The following is a 15,749-nucleotide window of genomic DNA, read 5'->3' on the forward strand; positions in this document are numbered from 1 at the left end:
CCAGAGCTGCGCTGGCCATGGAGAGATCGCTGTTCGACAGAGCCTAGTGGGAGCACCAAGCTGAACTATAATGGCTTAGACTCCCTGAATGACTGACCAAGTGATCCCAATGGTGAATGAGCAAGTGGGACGACTGACTAACATGAACAAGGTGGGTGGGTGGAAGCATGGAGCTACCTGTTGGATGCAAGATGGTGCCAGCTGCCTGTGAAGGGAGGACATTGGTGCCGGGAGTTGGAACAAGAGGCAAAAAAAAAATTACCACCTGGTTTCCGCAACACACTGTGCTCTCTGCCAGAGCCATGGTTTCAGGAGAGAGAAGCAACTCCTGTCTACTGGGCAGACATAGGCCAAAATGCACCGGGGTGGATGCCCCAGGGGGCAGTGCAAGAAGGTGGAAGCAAATAAACACCTTACTCCTGCAAGAAGCAAAGAGACCAATAATCCATCATCTTCTCCCTATTGCAGATGACTTCAAGTGGGAAGAAGGGGACTCCTGCCCCTAATGTACATGACTGGATGGGCTCAAGCAAGAAAAAAGCCAGACAAGCGGGAAGCAACATACCCACCTGATGGGTGCTATTTTGCAGCAGGGATTTGGGACTGATGATCTCGCCTATCTCTGCATAAAAAAGATCCTGGGACATGTTGACACATGGGCTGGGTGATCTTCCTGAGCCCACCCTCCCACCCCCCCAGATGGAGTAAAGCGACCCTCTGAAGGAGGGGCAACAAGCCTAGTGAGGCTACACTTAACTCGCCACAGCGGAGCAAGAGTACATGTGGAATTACATCACAAGACCATTATCCCCAAAATGAGGAGACTGACGCGTAACAGGTGGGACGGTGACTACAGGGCCATAAACAAAGCATGGAAGACATGCCTGATGGGCAAGTGTACCCAGCAATTAGCAGCTTAAAAAACCCACACAAAAAAGACAATCACTCAGGGGACCACTGTAGGAAACACAGAATCAGGGAAGAATTAGAGTCAAGCATCTCCAGACATGCAACACTAAACACCAGATGCTAGAAAATAACATTATTTGCAAAAAAAGGTAAAATGAAATGTAAACCGACCATCAGAGACAAGCCACCACAAGGAGGCCCAGGAGGGAAAAAGATCCAGGCGAAAAGGGGAAAATAGACGAGTAATCACAATCCCATCCAGCAGACAACAAGAGGATTGATCACTAGAAACTCTATTAAGCATTATTTTGATAAAATCAAGGCTAAAATTGTAGAGGTGATGAAGGAACTTAAAATGAATTTAAAGGAGTAAACAAAGACATCAAATATATGGGGAACAGTGTAAATTCCCAGGAACACACAGAGGAACAAAAGGTCGTTCTGCATGAAAAACATTAAGACTTGGAAAACCACTCAGGAGGAATAACATTTGCATTCGAGGAGCCCCACAGGGAAAGGAAGGCAAACAAATCATGCAACACCTTCCAAAATTCTTTGAAGCCCTGTTAGAATCCCAAAGTCAAAATTTGATTAACATCTATAAAGCACACAGACTGGTACCTAGGCTGTCCAAGCACACAATGCCCTCAGAAATGTATTTTATGAAGACTAAGACAGAATACTGCAATGCATATTGTCGAACAACTCTTTCTCGTTCCAAGATATGCCATTCTTTATGCTCCAAAAGTGGCACAACTGCCAAAAAGATACAGCATTCCTGAACAAAAATTAAGTATTACTGAGGTCACCCAATCTGCATTACTTTCATATGAAAAAACAAAACAGAGCCTAGAAAATCGACCCACGGAAGTATGCAACATTTTAGGTTTGGACATGGACTCCCAGGAGCAACCAGAGAGGAAAAGACCAGACTTGACTCACCATCCCTTCCCAGACATCTGCAGAAGCAAACAGCATACCATAACCGCCGCATGGATCACCAAGGAAAAAGGAGATCTTGGTGGATAAACATGACGGTGACAATTAAGCCACCAGATGCAAACTTACAGAACTCTAAAAAATAAGACTGGAATAATGCTGTGATACCTGAAGTGGGGTCAGAATGCAGCCTGGATGCAATCTTGTTGAACAGAAGATAAGCAGCCTGGTTCAGGGTGGGGGGAAGAACATGGGGGGGGGGGGGGGGGGGTGGGGAGGGGGGACTACAAATGAGAATTCTCTTTTGCTTGAGAGTGGTCTTCCCATGGCGAATGGGTACAAGGGGGAAGCGCTCAACACAGGTATCTCCCATAATTCATACATTTCATACCCCAGGGATCTAGAAAAGATTCTGAAACAGAAAATGATTTACTCATAATAGGAACAGATACATTGAAAGTAGGTTTTCAAATTTGAATCCAAGTAGGCAAAACAACTCGCCTTCTTCTGATGTGGCTGGGGCAAGGGTGGCTTGAACATGTAAACATCCCTAGGAATGAGTAAAACAAAGAAGAGGTTTGGGGTGACGGTGGCCTCAGCACCAGACTAAGCAGAAAGTGGACAATGGCTTGAGGACATGAAACAGATAGACCACTGGAGACACAGACACCCACTCAATAAATTATGCACGTCATTCTGCAGCACAAAAAACTTATGGTAGATTAGACAACACTCTAGCTGATAAGCGACTCTACAGAGGGTGAAAGAGTTTGATCACGGTCTATTATCCTTACCGACCATGGCAAAATCGCCTGCATCATACCATGGATGGGTATTAAAATTCAGACACAAATAAGTCATTGTAAGTTCAACAATGTTATAATAAAAGATCAGGTACCCAGAGCCTTTTGTTTTAAAGACTACCTTTAGAACAAGAGAGGAGAAGCAGTCAGTCTGGCCACCTAGAAGGACCATTTGAAATCGATTGATAGGAGCCACTTTAAGGCAGAAGTAGCTAGACACAAGGGATGATGACAAGAAATTGCAAAATATTCTGCAACAGGGATTATAACAGGCTAAAAGCAAACCTAAATCTACCAACTCCCAAAAATGTGGTTCTAGATACCAGCGCTGAGAGAACAAACTAGTGCTCTGGAATTAGAGAGGGCCTACTAATTGATAAACTGTTGGAAAGCCAAATCTCACTTGGGAGGGAATAAAGTGGGATGCCTGCTGGCTGCTAAGTTTCAGGCCCAACAATTAAGAACATATTTACAGAACAGCCACTTCAAATAGCAACCACAGATGAGCCTGTTCCAACTCATTCCACAACTCACTATACACTGCACATCCCGGTGAAGATATCCGGGGACCATATTTAAAAGACACCCATTTGCCCATTATATCGGCTGCGGAATGAGATCGTCCAATAACAAAGGAAAACGTTCTGAGCGCTATACAAGGCCTCAAGTAATCAACAACACCGGCCCATTTTCTATTAAACATTAAGTACAGCTCCTACTTGAGCCACTGACTAATGCTATGCATGACGGCACTATGTGAGCATCCCTAACACAGACTGGAATAGAAGATGATATGTAAACTGGGCAAGGTCCCAACTAAGTGCCAGTCCTACTGGTCTATTTAATTCTTAACTTTGATGTAAAAACATTTACTAAAATATGGGCATCTGGACTGGGGAGTTTAATGCTGAATATCATTCATTCCAAACAAACTGAATTCACACCAAGGAGAGACAAGCGACCATGCAAAGACTTTTTTACATACAAGAGGCATAGCATGCAAAGGGTGTAAAGCATAAGTTCTATTGTCCTTAGATGCCAAAAAGGCATTTCACAACATACACTGGACATTCCTTAAAAGTCCACAGAAAAAAATGGGAGAGGCCTGCCCTTTAAGAAGAATATCCAGGCACATCGTCAGAATCCTGGAGCCCAAATAAGAATAGACGGCAGTCTGTCCGGAAGAATCACTATATGAAGAGGGACTAAACAGGGCGGTCTTCTCTTATTTACCTTTGACCATTGAGCCATTTTTTATGAGGGGCTGGAACATCCCTCCCGTACCGGGTAAGAAACTGCAATCAGATAAATTCTAAACTACAGCATTTGTCACAAATGCAATGCTCATCCGAACTAGCCCTGGGACATCAATTCCAACTCTGCTATCATTAATAAGAACATATAGGAACGTCTCTGGTTTCAAGATCAACGGTGTGAGAGTTGGCCTGGTATATGCTGAACACTAGTTATAGTGGGCACCTTGTACCATTCCAAACAATCCTTACTGATGATTAGGTTAAAGACAACCTTTAAAGAAAGCTATGCTAGTGGTAGGTGTGGTGAGCAGCCTTCAGGCTAAGTCTCGAAGGAATGTAAAGCAGCTTGTTTTACGAGTCTATAACCTCCTGAATGACCAAATGAAAGGAGAACCACACAAGGTTGCAAATGCTACTTACCAGTATGCATCTGTTCTTGGCATGTAGGGCTGCTGACATTCATATCTGTGCGTAGATCGCCGCCTAGTGTTGGGTCCGGATGATTGCACATTGTTGTCCTGGAAGAGTCTTCGAAGTATCACGAGATAGGTGGCTCCTCCCCTGGACTACAGAGCGCATGAGCATCGCCTCCATCCCCAGATTGTTTTTAGCCATTGGCAGAGATGGAGTGAAGTATGTGAGTGATGACCATGCTATGAGCATATACATATATATGAATGAATACTGCAGCTGCTACAGGCGCCGGGGAGGAGGGTGGGCGATATGAATGTCAGCAGCCCTACATGCCAAGAACAGATGCATACTGGTAAGTAGCATTTGCAGTTCGAGGCATGTGGGCTGCTGAATTCATATCTGTGCATAGAATACATAGCAGTCCCTCCATTAGCGGCGGCTGCCCGTGCCAGCTGCAGCAGTCTGAAAAAGTGTTTTGAGAACAGCCTGACCAACAGCTGCCTGCTGTTTGGAGTGCACGTCTACACAGTAGTGTTTAGTGAAAGTATGTGTGGTAGACCATGTGGCTGCTCTACAGATATCTTCTAAGGGAATGTTACCTAGGAAAGCCATAGAGGCCCCCAACTTCCTGGTGGAGTGGGCCCTCGGTGGGATAGTGAGAGTGCGCTTAGCTTTAGCGTAACAGATTTGAATGCATTTCACGATCCACCTAGCGATCCCAGCTTTGGAGATAGCGTTTCCCTTGTGGTGTGTGGCAAAAGCAACGAAAAGCTGCTTGGTTTTGCGAAAATCTTTTGTCCTGTCTACATAGTACATCAAGGCTCGCTTAACGTCAAGGGTGTGGAGCATCCGCTCCGCCAGCGTCTCTGGGTTTTGGAAAAACACCGGCAACTCAATTGTTTGGTTTATATGAAATTGAGATACAACCTTGGGTAAGAATTTAGGGTTAGTGCGGAGCACAACCCTGTTAGCATGTACCTGGAAGAAAGGTTCTTGGATGGTGAGCGCCTGCAGCTCGCTAACCCTCCGTAGCGATGTAATTGCTACTAAGAACGCAACCTTCCAAGTCAGAAACTGAAGCTCACAAGAGTGCAGTGGCTCGAAGGGAGGACCCATCAGTCTTGTAAGAACCACATTGAGGTTCCATTCTGGAGCTGGTGGGGTCCTTGGTGGGATGACTCTCTTGAGTCCTTCCAAAAAAGCCTTGATAGCAGGGACCTTAAAGAGTGACAGGTGTTGCCTATTCTGGAGGTATGCTGCCATAGCAGACAGGTGAATGCGGATGGAAGAGTACGCTAAATTGCATTGATACAGGTGGAAAAGGTAACAAATGATGTTTTGAATGGAAGCATCTAGCGGGTCAATATTGTGGTTAGCACAGTAGATGACAAACCTCTTCCATTTAGCTGCATAACAAGCTCTAGTAGTGGGCTTCCTTGCCTCCCGAATGATGTTCATGCAAGGTAGCCAAACTCTAGGACTTCAGGAGCCAGATCGCCAGGTTGAGCTGTTGCGGATCTGGGTGCTGAATGTCGCCATGGCTCTGCGTCAGAAGGCTGGGAGTGAGATGAAGCCTTTGATGCGGTACCACGGAGAGTTCCAGAAACGTGGTGTACCATGGTTGGCGAGCCCATGTTGGAGCAACCAGGATGAGAGTCATCGAGTGCTGCCTGAGCTTGCGTGCCACCAGCGGTATCAGGGGTGCTGGGGGAAAAGCGTACGCAAATCTGCCTGACCAGTTCATCCACATCGCATTGCCCTGTGATTGCGGGTGTGGGAACCTGGCGGCGAAGCTTTGGCATTTTGCGTTCTCCTTTGTGGCGAACAGGTCTATCTCTGGATGACCCCACTTCTGGAAGTACGGTTGGAGTACTGATGGATGTATCTCCCACTCGTGCATTTGATGGCTGTGCCTGCTGAGCAGATCCGCCATCTGCTTGTCCTTGCCCGGGAGATGCTCTGCCATGAGGAAGATGTTCCTCTGAATGGCCCACTTCCACATGCTCTGAGCCAGATGAGACAGCTGTGGAGAGTGTGTGCCTCCCTGCTTCTGAATGTAGTACATGGCCGTCATGTTGTCCGTCCGGATCAACACGACTTTGTTGCACAGATGTACTTTGAACGCCTTTAAGGCCATGAAGATTGCCATCAGTTCCAACACATTGATGTGCATCTTCCTTTGCTGTAGTGTCCATAGTCCCTGCACAGTGTAATGGAGTACATGCGCTCCCCATCCCTGGAGAGAGGCGTCCGTTGTCAGGATAATCTGTGGGACAGGCTCTTGGAATGGTCGGCCCTTGCAAAGGTTTTGTGGATTCCACCAATGCAGAGAGTTGTATGCCCGACCGCTCACCAACACTAGGTCTGTCAGTTGCCCATGAGCCTGAGTCCACTGACGTGCTAGGCACTCCTGAAGCGGACGCATATGTAGTCTCGCGTGCGGGACAATGGAGATGCAGGAGGCCATCATGCCTATCAACTGCATGAACACCTTCGCTGGAAGCGAGTGTTGGGGTCTGAATCGTTGGATCAGCGCCTGGATACTGGCGATTCTCACTGAATTTGGCTGCGCAGTGGCTGCCAGAGTGTTGATTGTCGCGCCCAGATACTGTCGCACGTGGGCGGGCTGGAGATGGGACTTTGGGTAGTTCAGAGAGAATCCCAGATCGTGCAGGAGATGAATGGTGCGTGACACATGGTCGACGCACTGTTGTTCTGTCTTTGCTTGAATGAGCCAGTCGTCCAGGTAGGGGTAGACGTGGACGTTCTGGCGACGGAGATGCGCCGCCACAGTCGCTAGGCACTTTGTAAATACCCTTGGCGCCGTGGTGACCCCGAACGGCAGAACCCTGAACTGGTAATGCTGGTCTTGAATCGTGAATCTGAGATACTTCCTGTGGGAAGGATGCAGGGGGATATGAAAATATGCATCTTTCAGATCCAGCGTAGCCAGGAAGTCCCCCTGCTGAAGCAGAGGGAGTACTTGCTGTAACGTGAGCATATGGAAGTGCTCCGAGAGAATGTACCAGTTGAGGGGCCTGAGGTCCAGGATGGGCCTGAGTGATCCGTCCTTTTTTGGGATTAGAAAATACAGGGAGTAAACCCCTGTTCCCCTTTCCTGCAATGGAACGAGCTCTATTGCCCCTTTTTGCAGCATGACTAGAACTTCCTGCTGCAACAAGGTCAAGTGCTCGCCGGACATAGGACGGCTCCTTGGGGGTATGTTTGGTGGAATGGAAGTAAGTTCCAGACAGTAACCGTACTGGACAAGAGACTTGACCCACCTGTCCGTGGTGATGGATTTCCACGCGGGCAGGAACTGCTGGAGTCTCCCCCCGACCGGTGTTGTATGGTCGGGGGGCAGTGACAAGACGTCACTGCTTGTTGGCGGTGGTGGACCTGGAGCTGTTGTTTCCACGTCCCCTGCCCTTGACGTTATTGCCTCTGTAGCCACCTCTACCCTTGTTGTTGTATGAGGTTTGGGTGTTACTTTTGTAATACTGTGTGGACTGCGATGCCTGACCCCTTGAGGTGCCTCTGGAGTTGGAGCGGCGAAAGGAACCACTCCGAAACTGCTGAGACTGGAGGGCCCTCATAGACTTGGCAGTGTCTGTATCTTTTTTCATCTTTTCCAGCGTCGCATCCACCTCAGGGCCAAACAGGTGGTCAGAATTAACTGTTTGGTTCAGTATTGTCGTTTGAATATCGGGCTTGAACCCTGAAATTCTAAGCCAAGCATGCCGTCTAAGCAACACACTGGTGTTGATTGCCCTGGAGGCTGTATCGGCCACATCCAGCGCACATTTTATGGATGCGTTTGTGATGAGCTTTCCTTCCTGAATCAGCATTTCTCCTGCCTCCTTGTACTGGTCAGGCAAGTGTTGCAGTAGTGATTCTAAGGTGTCATAATGAGCCCTATCATAGCGTGCAAGTAGGGCCTGTGTGTTTGAGATTCTCCAAATATTAGCTGCCTGTGCAGCAATTCGCTTCCCTGAGGCCTCGAAGATTTTGGACTCTTTGTCTGGGGGAGGAGCGTCACCAGTGGTCTGCGAGTTCGCTCTCTTCCGAGCGTTGGATACAACCAACGAGTCCAGTGGCAAGTGTCCCTTGATGTATGTTGGATCCGAGGGCGCTGCCTTATATTTTTTGTCAATGCGAGGGTTGATGACACGCGCCCGGGTGGGCTCCTTGAAGACCTCCGTTGCGTGTTTCAGCACCCCCTTAAGCATTGGCAGTGTTTTGACTGACTTTTCGGCTACTGAGAAAGTGTCAAATAAAAAGTCCACATCCACAGGGTCTGAGTGCAGCTCGACATCGTGGTTAGCCGCAGCTCTCTCGATTAGAGCGTTGAAGGCCGCCGAGTCCTCCGTCGGCGATGTCTTGGCCGCAAAAAGCTGCGTGTCCTGGCTCGAATGCGGGTCCTCTGGGTCGCCTCCGGCCGACCAAGGTTGGTGTTCCTCCTCCGGATCCGAGTACGCCGGGTAGTTGTACTCGACGTCCTCATCATCAGCATCGCCTGCGGTGGAACGCGTTGGCGAGTGTTGTAGGGCTTGTGGAGACAGAGGCTCTATCGGAGCCGAAGACCCCGCAGAGTCCCTCTTATTCTTCAGAGGGATCCGAAAATGTTCCAACACCGGCTCCGTGGTGATTTTCCTCTTGAGGAGAGACAGTTTTCCAGTATTGGCGTCGATGATGACCTCCCGACGCTCCTCATCAGCAAGTGGCTGGAGCCGAAGCTTCGACACCACCAAGGCTGCTTTTGGTGTCAAGACCTCCTTCGACGGCTCGCCCTGTTTCGGCGCGAAAGCCTTCGGCGTCGACTTTGGCGGCAGGGTAAAGCGGATAGGCGTTTGCGCCTTCGCAGGCTTCAGCGTGTGCTTCGGCGCCACGTCGTCCGATTCGGGAACCACATCGTCCTTCCGTATCCGCTGCAGGGATTCCCCAACCTTCTTCGTGAAGGCCCGAGAGGGCTTGACCGGCTCGAGCGATCTCCCCGAGTCGGGAGTCGGTTCGATGAAAGGCACCTTCTTCGGGGCCGACACCTCACGCGCCTTGTCTCCAAGGGCCGGCGCCGGCCGAGCCTGGGTTGCGGCGTCGCCTTGACGCTTCTTCGGAGCCGTCTTCGGGTTTTCGACCCCGACCGTCTTCGGCGCTGACGCAGCCGCGTCAGACAACCTCGCCTTCGGCGTCGACCCAGATGTTTTCGGGTCGGCCATTTTGGCATGGCTCTTCAAGTCGGCCATTTTGAATTGCTTGGAAGTTGACGCCTCCAGACCCTTCTGCACCACCGCACCTTTCACTTTCGGTTTTGAAACCAAGGAAGCGTGGCCCGATGGCTTCACTTTCGTTTTCCTGGACGGGAGTGTTGCCTTAGAAATGTCCGTGACCGGGCCCGGAGGCGGGGCTGCTGGACTTATAACAAGGTCTTGGGTAAGGCCCGAAGGCGATCCCTCGACCTGGGCCGCATGAAGGGGATTGACCCCTGAGTCTGGTTGGGGATGCTCCTCCTCCGAGCTATCCCCCACGGTGGCAATAGCCCGATCGTCGTCCCCTACCTCGTCGGCGACTTCGTCAAAGTCCTCATCACCCGCGTCGTAGGCATCCCCTTCGGACGCGGGACTAGAGTCCGAAACTTGTACGTCGTCGTCGTCTCCAACAGATTCTTCGAATATGTTGTCTGGTGGGGGCGCCGGGGTAGCCGATAACTGGGCCTGGAGTCTAGCGGCCCGACGAATCTTGAGAGTTTTCTTGCACCGGAATTTCGAACACGCCATGCAGCTGTCTTCGTCATGGGCCGGTGACAAGAATTTATTGCACACGGGGTGCACGTCGAGGTGTGGATACTTGGAGTTACACACCGGACATTTCTTGAACGGAGTTCGCTCCATAGCAGAAGTGTAGAGTAGGCCCGTCCGCGCCGAGAGCACGCGGAAGGGTAGCAAGAGTTCGGAGCTGAGAGTCAGACAAGAAACCCGAACGAAACTATACCGACGCTCAGCCTAAAGACCTTTTGGTCTCGAGTAGAAAAGTTGAACAACTATCGGTTCCGACAGAGGGAACCGAAACACATCCGAACCCAATGGCGGAAAAAAACAATCTGGGGATGGAGGCGATGCCCATGCGCACTGTAGTCCAGGGGAGGAGCCACCTATCTCGTGATACTTCGAAGACTCTTCCAGGACAACAATGTGCAATCATCCGGACCCAACACTAGGCGGCGATCTATGCACAGATATGAATTCAGCAGCCCACATGCCTCGAACATATATATATAAAATATATGTATGTATTATTAAACACTCTCTACTAACCTCTTTATGAGATTAGAGAACAAAGCACACAATATTAAATCACTAGAACAATAGCAAATAGCACAATACAGAGTGGGCCCCAGGGGAGACCAAACCATACACTAAGAAAGTGGTATAAAAACCACGACTTGACTAGACACAGTGCCTAGAGCACGTAGAATCACTGGGACCCCAAGGAACCACCCAAGGTAGTGACACAGGGGACCCCCGGAGGACGTGTGCAGTGTGAGAACACAGCTGCGAGCTCCGTACAACTCTATGGGAAATTCGCAGTTGGAATTTTAAAGTTTAAGGACACCACAGAGAGGACTTTGAGCAAACCCTTTCAAACTTAGAAGGTTCTAAAGCCAGCACCCATGTGAGCACCGGAGTACTCATGTTACCTAACCCAGGGAAGCCGGGTGCATAGGTGTCAAATGGTGTTGGGAATCTTCATCGTTTTCAATGCGTGATGCTGCAAAGTGCTGCTGCCGTGAAGAGGAAAAGTGTCCAGTGTGATCCCAGCCTGGATCGAAGCTGAGAAGAACCTGTAAGCAGAGGGGACAGAGTCTGGGTCACTTGCCAGTGACTCGGTAGACGAATGCCCACCAATGTCGGGTGCTTTAGGTGAGAAGAGGTGAAGCTTGACTCTGCAGCCACGGGGACCAGGAGACGTCAAGGATGACCAAAGTCCCCAGGCGAACTGTCCCACGAAGGATGTCGAGTACTGGGGGGTCATTGTCCGGATTGAACACTAACAATTCTTGGCAACTGCAACCCACGCAGTCAGAGAAAAGATGCTTCAGTGAGGACCAGCAAGGTCCTGGGGACTCCCCAAGCTATAGAGAGTCAGGGCACGTCTGGAGCAACCAGGTAAGCCCACTGAAAGTTAAAGTTGCATTGACAGGGACCCACAGGCTAACGAACCAGGGGTCGAGAACGAACCTCAAGAGGAATCACAAAATATCAGCCCACGGAACACTCATGGAGTGTAGGCCGGTAATCTTAGGTGGAATCACTGCTCGGGGTCTGTACTACAAGTAGCCCAAAGCACAGCTTCAGGGGTCGCTAAAAAGCAGATGCTTCTGCAAATGGACACGGTGCCCAGGGGTTTGGGTTGCACGGTCCCCACGAGGGATGCGGGTCTCAGGTTTGCTGAGCACACTAGTCGACCTCGGGGACACTTGGAAACCACTGCCTGTATTGTAAAAGTCTTCGGAGTCCTCAGGAGATTCAGAGTTGCAAACCGGTCAGATGCGTCTTTGGTGCCTGCTTAGCAGGGGAGTTACTCCTTTACTCCAATGGAGATTCTTCAGTCATCCAACGCAGTGTAGATAGTCGAAGTACTTGGTTTCTGTAGCAGAGTTTCGTCTAGGTAAATCTAAAATCCTGTAGCCAGGGTTTCCTATTTTATGCCCAAGGAAGGGGTGGGACACACTCTGGGGACCCACCTATGGGACAGTCAGGACAGATGGGTGGCTACACCCATGTCCTTTGTCCAGTTTCGTGCCAGAACAGGAGCAAATGGCTCCTGCAAACGGCAAACGGTCTTTAGATAAAGACCAATGGGATCAAATGGGGTAAACAAATAATGTTGCGAGGCACTCAGAACGGAAATAGGTCCTTTACAAAATGTTTTAAAATTGACACAAACCAATCTAACCTTAGCAGGAGGGTGGGCAGGCAGCAGGGTATACAGACATCTGATTATGAATTAGGATGTATACTGGCAGTGTACACCTGGATGGAGGACAACTGTCTTAAATGTAACTCCAATAAAGCTGAGGTTTTGTTGTTTGGCAAGCACACCCAGAAGTGGGGTGATCGCTGGTGGCTGGAGGATTTAGGGCCTCCTCCTCCACCGAAATCATCTATCAAAAACGTAGGCATCTGGGCTTGACAACTCCCTTTCCTTTGAGACTCAAGAAAGAACTCTTGCAGGCTCCTGCTTCGGTCTACTCAGAAGCCTCAAACCTATCATAGGTTTTTTCAATTCCACATTTGACAGGTGATTATTCACTCTCTCGTCCTGTCATGTCTTGATTATTGCAAAATCATGTATCTGGGTTGTAAGACATCAACTCTGAAGAGGCTGCAATCGGTCCAGAATGCAGCAGCCAGACTTCTGTTTGGTCTTTCTAAGGTCTGTCCCTCTTCGGGATTCCTTCTGATGCTCCACTGGTTGCAGATTGAGAAGCGCATCCATTTTAAAGTTCTCTATAGAGCCCATAGGATTATGCACTTCTCAGGAGCCTCCATTCTCTCAGAACTCATGCTGTCCTATTTGCCTAACAGAGTTCTTCGCTTTGCAGAACTCAATCTGGCAGTGGTCACTGATTTAAGAGAAAGAAATTGGATGGCCGCTCCTTTCAGTGTTTGCTCTGTACTTTGGAACAGCATGCCTCATCAATCAATCAATCAATCAATCAATGACACTTATAGAGCGCGCTACATACCCGTAGGGTCTCAAGGCGCTTGGGGGAGGGGGGGTGCCGCTACTGATCGAACAGCCAGGTCTTCAGCTTCTTCCTGAAGGAGAGGTGGTCTTGGGTCAGGCGCAGGTCGGTCGGGAGGGAGTTCCAGGTCTTGGCGGCCAGGTAGGAGAAGGACCTTCCTCCTGTAGTCGCTCTTCGGATGCGGGGGACGGCGGCGAGGGCGTGGTTGGCTGATCGGAGGTGGCGTTTGGGAGCGTAGAAGTTGATCCGGCTGTTGAGGTAGCTCGGGCCTTGGTCGTGTAGGGCTTTGTGTGCGTGGGTGAGGAGGCGGAAGGTGATTCTTTTGTTGACGGGGAGCCAGTGAAGGTCTCTCAGGTGTCCGGAGATGTGGCTGGTTCGTAAGATGTCGAGGATGAGTCTGGCTGAGGCGTTCTGGATCCGCTGGAGTCTCTTCTGGAGCTTGGCGGTGGTACCGGCGTAGAGGGCGTTGCCGTAGTCCAGTCGGCTAGTGACGAGGGCCTGGGTGACGGTCTTCCTGGTCTTGGTGGGGATCCACCAGAAGATCTTCCGTAGCATGCGTAGGATGTTGAAGCACGCCGAGGAGACGTTGTTGACTTGCCTGGTCATGGAGAGGGAGGAGTCCAGGGTGAAGCCCAGGTTGCGTGCATGGTCTGTCGGTTTGGGTGCGGTGCCCAGGGCGGGAGGCCACCAGGAGTCGTCCCAGGCGGAGGGTGAAGAGCCCAGGATGAGGACCTCCGTCTTGTCCGAGTTCAGTTTCAGGCGGCTGGTCGTCATCCACTCGGCTACCTCTTTCATCCCTTCGTGCAGGTTGGCTCTGGCGGTGGCGGGGTCGTTGGTCAGGGAGAGGATCAGCTGGGTGTCGTCGGCGTAGGAGATTATGCTGAGGTTGTGTTGGCGTGCGATGGCCGCGAGGGGGCTCATGTAGACGTTGAAGAGGGTGGGGCTCAGAGAGGATCCTTGAGGGACGCCGCAGATGACTTCGGAGGCCTCTGACTTGTACGGTGGTAGGCGGACTCTCTGTGTTCTTCCGTCGAGGAAGGAGATGATCCATTCCAGCGCCTTGTCCAGGATTCCGACGTTGCTGAGGCGCTGTACTAGGGTGCGGTGGCAGACAGTGTCGAATGCCGCGGAGAGGTCTAGGAGGATGAGGGCCGCTGTTTCTCCGTTGTCCATCAGGGCTCAGATGTCATCGGTGGCGGCGATGAGGGCGGTCTCGGTGCTGTGGTTGGCTCGGAAGCCGGACTGTGAGGGGTCGAGGGATCCATTCGTCTCGAGGAAGGCGGCCATCTGCTTGTTGACGGTCTTCTCGATGACTTTGGCTGGAAACGGGAGGAGCGAGATGGGGCGGTAGTTCTTGAGTTCGGTGGGGTCCGCTGTTGGTTTCTTGAGTAGAGCGCTGAGTTCGGCGTGCTTCCAGCTCTCAGGGAAGGTGGCGGTGTCGAAGGATGTGTTGATGATGTCTCGCAGGTGGGGTGCGATGACAGCGTCGGCCTTGTTGAAGATGTGGTGAGGGCAGGGGTCGGTCGGTGATCCGGAGTGGATGGAGTTCATCGTGCGGATGGTGTCTTCGGTGCTGATCGGGGTCCAGGCGTGGAGGGTGGTGGTGGGGGGTGGTTGTTCGGTCATGGTGTGCGTTGGTTGGTTGTTGAAGCTGTTGTGTATGTCCGCGATCTTGTTGTGGAAGTAAGAAGCGAGGGAATCGCAGAGGTCTTGCGATGGGGTGATGTCGTTGTTTCCTGCGCTGGGGTTGGATAGCTCTTTCACGATGTTGAAGAGTTCCTTGCTGTTGTGTGCGTTGTTGTCTAGCCGGTCCTTGAAAGCAGTTTTCTTGGCGGCGCGGATCAGCTGGTGGTGCTTCCGAGTGGCCAGCTTGAGGGTGGTCCTGTTGTCCGGTGTAGGTTCCCTTCTCCAGACTTTCTCGAGGGCTCGGCAGTTCTTCTTGGAGCTCTTGAGTTCGTCGGTGAACCACGGGGCTTTCTTGCTGCCGGGTCTGCTGGGCTGGGTCCTCAGCGGGGCGAGCTCGTCCGCGCAGATGTTGATCCACTTCGTGAGGTTGTCGGCGGCCTGGCTGGGGTTCGCTGAGCTGGCAGGAGGGTGCTGGCTCAGGGAGGTGGCGAGCTGGTCTGCTGTGATCTTGTTCCAGCTTCTGCGGGCGGCCTGTTGCTGGTGGTGGTGGGTCGTCGTTCTCTTGAAGGTGAAGTGGACGCAGCTGTGGTCCGTCCATTGAAGCTCTGTGGCGTGGCTGAAGTCGATGTCTGTGCTGGAGGAGAAGACTGCGTCGAGTGTGTGTCCGGCGAGGTGGGTGGGGGTGGACACCAGCTGCTTGAGTCCAAGATTGGCGAGGTTGTCAAGCAGGGTGCTGGTGTTGCGGTCGTTGTTGTTCTCCAGATGGAAGTTGAGGTCCCCCAGGAGGATGTAGTCAGCGGAGGGGAGGGCATGCGGGCTGACGAAGTCGGCGATGTCCTCGCTGAATTGTGTGCGTGGTCCCGGGGGTCGGTAGATCAGGGTGCCTCTGAGGGTGGTGTTCGGGTTGGTGTGGATCTGGAAATGCAGGTGTTCGGCGCTGGTCAGGGTGTTGTCGGTGCTGGTCGTGAGACGGATGGTGTTCCTGTGGATGATGGCGATGCCTCCTCCCATCTGGTTGGCGTTGCGGTCCCTCCGGACGATCTTGTAGCCCTCTGG

General features: G+C 51.2%; 1 protein-coding gene across 2 annotated transcripts in view; it reads right to left on the reverse strand.

Annotated features, from left to right (window-relative positions):
- Positions 1-15,749, reverse strand: part of ANKS6 (ankyrin repeat and sterile alpha motif domain containing 6) — a 464,962-nt gene that overhangs the window by 251,843 nt on the left and 197,370 nt on the right. The window lies entirely within an intron of this gene.

This window comes from Lissotriton vulgaris, chromosome 4_1 (assembly GCF_964263255.1).
Source record: "Lissotriton vulgaris chromosome 4_1, aLisVul1.2, whole genome shotgun sequence".
NCBI lineage: Eukaryota > Metazoa > Chordata > Amphibia > Caudata > Salamandridae > Lissotriton > Lissotriton vulgaris.